The sequence below is a fragment of the Balaenoptera borealis genome (genome assembly GCF_965194805.1).
Source record: "Balaenoptera borealis genome assembly, chromosome: 5".
Taxonomy (NCBI): Eukaryota; Metazoa; Chordata; class Mammalia; order Artiodactyla; family Balaenopteridae; genus Balaenoptera; species Balaenoptera borealis.
In genome coordinates, this window is record NC_138862.1 from 80085038 (window position 1) to 80092063 (window position 7026).

Below are 7026 nucleotides of genomic sequence, written 5' to 3' on the forward strand. Positions count from 1 at the left end.
ACGGACGGGTGGTTAGAAATGAATGAGGCGTTTCTGAAATAATGTATATCAATGCAATAGCAGTCCTTAGTTTACTAAAGGGAATATTACAGCAAAATAAATGATTCAGGGTAGACTGGTTGATGGGAAGCAACTCTACCACTAATTTGTGGGATGGTCTTGGCAAACCATTTCCCTCTCTGGATTTTTCTAGTTTAGGTAATGGGGTCATATTCAGATAATGAAGACAAACTCATAGAGTTATAGGGTCCAGTTAGCGTTCTTCTCTAGACCCAGAGTTAAACTCTGATGAGATCCACAGTTCTTTTGGAGTTGTACAATGAGATACCAGACATTCTGGGAAGGTCTTGGGGCTCCCCCAACCTCAGTGATGAATCCATAAGTATTATATGTCCCGTATGGACTGATGGCTAGATCTTTCAGGGCCTTGTTTCCATGGAGGATTTTCAGAAAGGAATGTGGAGTAAGCAGGCCTGTCACCACCATGACAACACTTGGCCTTTGGTGCTTCCTTAGTGTTCTCCTCACAGTTCTGTGTCCAGATGGTGACATACAGAAATTAGCTAAATTGCTTTCAATTTAGTAAACTAAAAGAATAAACGCAGGTTCCCTCATTTTCCTGACTCTATTTGGGGGGCATGGTCGACTGGGAAGAAAATCTCTCAGATTTCAAGAGACCTAGCTCATTTTTGGAGTTTCTGGTATTGAAAAGATAAGAATAATAAAGATATGCCCCCCCCAAATATTTTTTAAACAGCAGAATTGAGAAGATAGTGCATAGAAAAACCCTATACCCAGTTTCCCATTATTATTAACATTTTATATTACTATGGTACATTTGTAACAACTAATGAAAACAATACTGATACAATATTATTAACTAAAGCTCCTCATTTATTCAGATTTGTCTGGGCTTACCTTATCGTTTTCTGTTCCATGATCCCATCCAGGATACTACATTACATTAAGTTGTCATATCTTCTGAGGCTACTCTTGGTTGCTGCAATTTCTCAGACTTTCCTTGATAGTTCTGTGGAATACTGGTGAAGTCTTTTGTAGGATGCCCTTCCGTTGAAATTTGTCTGATACTTTCCTCATAAATAGACTGGGGTGTGGGAGGAAGACCACAGAGGTAAGAAGCCATTTTCATCTCCTCAGATCAAAGGTACATACAATCAACATGGCTTATAATTGCTGACGTTGACCTTGATGAATTGGCTGGTGTAGTGTTTGTCAGGTTTCTCCATGTAAAATTATTCCCTCCCTCCTTTCCTCCCTTCCCATACTGTACTCTTTGGAAGGAAGTCACTGTGCATAACTCATATTTGAAGAGTGAGGAGTTATACACCGCCCCCTGCCCCCATCCTTGCCGGCAGTGTATCTACGTAAATTATTTGGAATTCTTCTGCAAGGAAGATTTGTCTCTTTTCTCTGATTTATTCATTTATTTAATAATTTATATCAGTGTGGATTCATGGATATTTCTTTTATACTTCGGATTGTAATCTAATATTACTTGATTTCTTTTTTTTACTCCAAATCTTCCAGCTCTGCCCATTGGGAGCTCTTCAAGTGGCTCCAGTGTCTCTTTGAAATATCCCCCATCGATGTAGTTTTTATTTGTTTTTCAGCAATTCTTTATTTATGATGCTATAAGATGTTCCATTCTAATTTTGAATACTTCTTGCCCCAGTCCTAGATCTAGAATCAGCCGTTTCCCCAAGGAGCCTTGTTTTCCATTACTGCACAGAGGTATCAGAAATCAAGATCTGGTACCAGGTGAGCTCTTTGCTAGTGTAGCATCATTGTTTCTAGGCCAAAAATATATTAAATTTTACATTTTCAACACCAGCATACACACAATTACAATGCAATTGTACTATTCATAAGATAATTATAGGTTTATTAACAGTATTAAATCACAGTACCGTAGGAGCCTGTGGTGGCTCCGACACTGGGTCCTACCCTGGGACACACACGCAGAACTTGTGGATGAGGGTCTGCTCCTTTCCATCCTGTCCGTGTACTGCTAAGACTGATGTAGAACCTCAGTGGAGATGATGTCAAAAGTCCAAATGTGAGGCCTTCTCTGAACGTAAGGCCACAGCAAATGGCTCTTTTGCAGGGCTGCCCACCCCATGTCCTCTTTTCATGATGAGCCATGGAAAAACATAGTGGATTTAGAACCAGGACATCAAAATTCTGGACCTGGCTCAGTCTGATCCAGTGTGTGTGGCAAATACATTCTGTGTGGGCCTCAATTTCCAATGATATAAATTCAGTCGTGTGGGATTGGACAATTGCTAAGGAACTTCCCAGTGCTAGCATATTGTAACTCTCAATAGTTTTTCATTGAGAGAATGTAATTGGCTCCATCTCTCCTTGTACATGGGCATCAATATTCCAGAAGGTCTAAGTGGAGGGATGGTGGTGGTGGGGAGGTCGCTGTTAATAAATAGGAGCTACATTTTAAATTATGTCCTGAAGATGCTGAGGTCCGTTAAAGGCTTTGCTAGGCAATCAGGCCTGAGAAACATTAGACCTTTCTTTTTAAAGAATGTAGATAAAAGAAGCATAGGAAATATTGGTGGAAAGTATCTCTTTCATTACCTTTAAGTTTGTTCTGGTAGAGCAAGGCTTTTTTTTTTTTTTTTTTTTTTTTTGGTAAGGGCAAACTCATCATCTGTTATTTCCTCTGACTTCAAATAATTACCTTTAATGCAGTGATGGCTGAACTACCTCTAAGTTTCTTACCAGGAATCTCTATCTAGTTTTTTCTCTTTTTTTCTCCTTTTGTGTGTGTGTATGTGTATGAATATTATGTCATATTTTTTTACATCCACATGGGGCCCAGTGGCTTAAGGTGTGCCCAGTTTAAAGTGTCATCTCCTTCCTATCATTGACTGGGACTGCTTCCAAACAGAAGAAGGAAAAAAAAAAAAAAGAAGAAGAACTCTAGTGCAGAAAAGACACTTGGGAACTGTCACATCTGATTATGAATGCAGGAGATCAAAGGTACAAGGTCTTAGAATCAGCCCCTTACAACTCTTAACATTTAAAATCTTCAATTGGCTTTTGGACCTACTCAGCAGAATCCCAGACTTTGGTCTACAATTGGTTAAAAATTGATAGAGGTGAAGATTCTGGGACTGCCTTCTTTACTTAGAAGTTTACATTTTAACTCCTTCTCCCACCCCAGGGACACATACACTCAGCCCCTTTCCATCCCCCCTCCACCTTAAAGTTACATAAATATATATTTAGACACAATGTATCGAATTTAGAACAGAAAGACATCCTGCAAACCATCTGGGTTTTTCCTTCACACAGTTGAGGAAACTGAGTCCTGACAAGTGGTTTTGCTCCACGTCCCGTAAGGAGTTCCAGGCAGAAAGGTAATTAGAAACCAAGGTTTTCTGGCAACAAATCCAGTTTCTTTTTCCCCCTACCTTACACCGTGCCCCCGCGGAGTTACACGTATGTGCGTGTGTCTCTGTACGTACATATGTTACATAGACACCGACATGTAGGAAACATGCACCAAGCATCTGTGATCTGACCTCAGGGAACAGTTTAATGACTCCGATTTGAGGCAGCTGACAGGGTTCCGCTGGTGGAGGTTGAACTAAACAAGAAAAGCCACTGTGGAGATGTGAATGGAAAAGTACAGAGCACTCCCTTCCTCAGCACATTCTTCCGCTCTCCAGCTCTGCCTGCCGTCAAGCCGGCTTCAGATAGGCTTTGGCATGGTCAGGTGTACAGAGGGCGGTGTGGAGAAGAAAAAAAAAAAAAAAAAGAAAAATGCAGGCACAACACGCAAATCAAGTTTTTCCACTTGTAGCCTTAGGTAGTAAAGACAGCTAAGCACAGCAGCCGGGTGGGAGGGTGCTTTCCTCCTTGCATCCCCTTCCTGGTCCAGCTGCTGCTTTCCCTCATGCTAAGGTTTCCTAGGAAGTGAAAACGCTGTTATTCAAAACAGTGATAGAGTACTGTAAACAAATGATTATGCACCCCCCCCCCATCACTTCTCTATTTTAAGCTCCCGATATTTATTTCCATTTAAAATAAGTGAGAAAAGTGTGGAAAAAAATCAGTGCTTTGGGGGGAAACTCTGAGCTAGGCCAAAAAGGTTTCTAAACTTAAAAAAAAAAAAAAAGGTCTCAGAATAATACAGACCAAAAGCAGGCAGCATATGGATCAAAATTAAGCGTTGACACTTGTTTTTCTGAAGGTAGTGGCTGGAAGTCATCTTCTATTTTTTTTTTTTTTTTTTAATGTCTCAAAACTGTCTGCTCAATTTCTCTAAATCATACCAAGAAAACACCTTTCTTTCTCCAAGGATAATGTAAGGAGCTTGTTTATAATAGCTCTAAGTGAAGGATTTGAAATAAAACTAATGGGTAAATAAGATCTCCCATACCCATCAAAAGTAGCTGTTGAGTACCATAGCGCAGGTGACAAGCATAACCAAGCCCAGATGACAATCAAAACTCAATACTCACTGTGACTTGGAGTTTGTTCTGAGAACCAGTTTACAATTTACAGAGAGCCCAAAGCTGTCTTGCTTTCCTCAATTCTGCCAGAAAACAAGATGCTCATCTCCAAACCCAGGTAGTCAGATCACCCTGATTTTCTGACACAGGACCATCAAACCACGAAGACCCGTTTTCAGTTGTGTCCTGCGGTCCCACACGCCTCAGTGATGGCTATCCTGTCCTCTTGAAAGAAAGAAGCCTTGAGGAGCTGAGTGATTGATCTGCAGGGTTCCTTCCAGTTCTAAAATCTATAATTCTGTGATGTGATAGTTTAAAGATCTACCAAGGTGCCAGAAGTTCCTGACAGGTGAAACCAATTTCCTGTTTGGAGTCCCCTTAGAAAGAGGACAGGACAGTGCTTATTCCAAGGATAGTTTCCTTTTCAGCTATGATTGAATTGTGGGGAAGTTTCTCTGGGGGGAACTGGATGCAAAATCTGTTCCTTTCCTTAAATAGATGTAATATTAAGACCAAGCTATTTTATTTTGTAACAAAGCTTTTATTTACCCAGAACCTGTGATTAGTAACCTATTACTATGCCCAGAACACCAGGCAAAGGGGCTGGCCTGGTCCTCTACTCTGAGTATTAATAGCCAGAAACCATTAAATCATAGGACTGGTTGATACACAGCCCCTCCAAGTCCACAGGAATCACACATAAGACCCCAGACATGGAATCTCTCTTTAGAGCTTCTTAAGGATGATTTAAAAGAATTTGAATATATTCAAGTCAATCCTTTCTTTAATCCTAGCACTGCTGGAATGAGGGAGGTACACAAAGTGATGCCAACTGGTTACTACCTGGGAGAGATCAAGAATGAGAGAAGACATTCTGGAAGAAATTCAACTGGTATAAAATTTGATAAAGTTACTTTCCTAGGAATTGAAAAGAGATTGAGAGGTGGGTACACGATTTTCCTGACCATTCATTCCGTAGAGAAAAGGGGACCTACCTAAAAGTAAATCTTCATCTTTAAAATAGCTTCAATAATTTTTTTTTTTTTTTCATTTAACGGTCTCCTGTTCTGGTTAATTTCTTTCGGTGTAAACACTTCAATTTGGCAAAAAAAAAAAAAAAAAAAAAAGTAGAAATGTGGGACCCTGGCACTGGGTCCCAGAAATAACGTCCTGAGAAGGTTTGCGGTCCCTGGTGGTAGGATTAATTATCTATAAACCAGGCCTGGTGGGGTCTTCCTCCAAGGGCTCCCCGCAGAGAATTAAAGAAGGGTGAATTCATTCCCAGCCCCCGCTCTGGTTTGTTCTGCTGTCAGAGGCAGCAGATTTCCCTTTGCTCTGCAGCGCCCCCATGGGGCTAAGATTGGAGTGGCAAAGAGAACGCGGGAGGGGCAAGCTCTGTATTTAAGAGGGGGGGAGGAGCCAATGAGGCAGGATGGCAACTTTGACAAGAAAAGTGACCCCAAATCACAAAAGTAATCTCATTGTAGGATCAGTAATAGGGCAGAGCCATACAATTCACATTCCAAACCAGACAGAGACACCTGAGAAACCCTGAAGTTCTTATTACTCATAAAAGAAAAGTTATCACTCCTACAAATACACAAAGACGATCACTTCAGCAAAATTTGGGTATCATTTTGAATCTAGTGGGATTCCTTTAAAACGCTTTGAAAATGAGGGGGAAGGGGACAATCAGAAAAACAGATAGTCTCCCTTCCGGCCAAATGGATCTGCACTGGATGATATCATGTGTCTTTGGGGGTAAAATGTTCATTTCGACAACAGTGACAGCATTAGGCCTGTGTATATTTTTCAAAAATCCTTCACAAGACAGGCTTTTCTGCAGAGGCTGCAGTAATTCATCTGTCAATACGTATTAAAATATTCAGATTTCACAGGGACAGACACTTATGCATATTTCCTAAGCTCCAGCCCTTGTGAAAATAGTCGACCCCTTTGGATCTCTCCTGGTTTTAAAAACCCCAACACAGCCTTTTCCAAAAGGGGGCTGCATTGACAACAACATTTTCAGCGATAGGTCTGAACTTCTTATGGCATTCTGGGAAAGAGATCCAAATATCCCAGGAAACAGCCAGCAATCTTTCATAGCTCTGCTCAGTTCTATAAACCCAAATTTGGGGTTGGGAGAGGTAGTTTATTTTGGGAGATATCTTTATTGGAAATTAACATGTGCAGAAATTTTGTGGAACCTTTAAGAACTCGTCTGTAATTTAATGAGTTGCCTGAAGGACTCTCATAGCCAAGGCTCAGAACAGCCTGACCTTTGAAAGCTGCTTCTGGTCCAAACATTTTGGGTTAATACTTGAGGAATCTGAAATATTATTTTCCCCTCACACCCTTCCTTTAAGAGAGAGACATAAAAGAAACAAGAGTCTCCCTCATTCAGGGATGAGTAGGAGGGGAAAAAACCCCAACCAATATTTAAATAGGGAAACTGGCAGTTCTGAATAAACAAACCAAGGCCCACAGTGGAATGATTCTGCACTACATTTGCCTTTAAAAAGAAAGGAAG

General features: G+C 40.7%; 2 long non-coding RNA genes across 2 annotated transcripts in view; one reads left to right on the forward strand and one right to left on the reverse strand.

Annotated features, from left to right (window-relative positions):
- Positions 1-5292, reverse strand: part of LOC309629380 — a 29901-nt gene extending 24609 nt beyond the window's left edge. Inside the window, exons 1-3 of the long non-coding RNA XR_014245020.1 lie at positions 4503-5292; positions 3561-3739; positions 919-1105 (exon numbers count right to left, since the gene is read on the reverse strand). This is a non-coding gene — a long non-coding RNA (uncharacterized lncRNA). The remainder of the gene's footprint in view (positions 1-918; positions 1106-3560; positions 3740-4502) is intronic.
- The window catches only part of LOC309629402, a 23249-nt gene extending 17537 nt beyond the window's left edge, over positions 1-5712 (forward strand). Inside the window, exon 3 of the long non-coding RNA XR_014245056.1 lies at positions 5288-5712. This is a non-coding gene — a long non-coding RNA (uncharacterized lncRNA). The remainder of the gene's footprint in view (positions 1-5287) is intronic.
- Positions 5713-7026: the final 1314 nt, after the last annotated feature.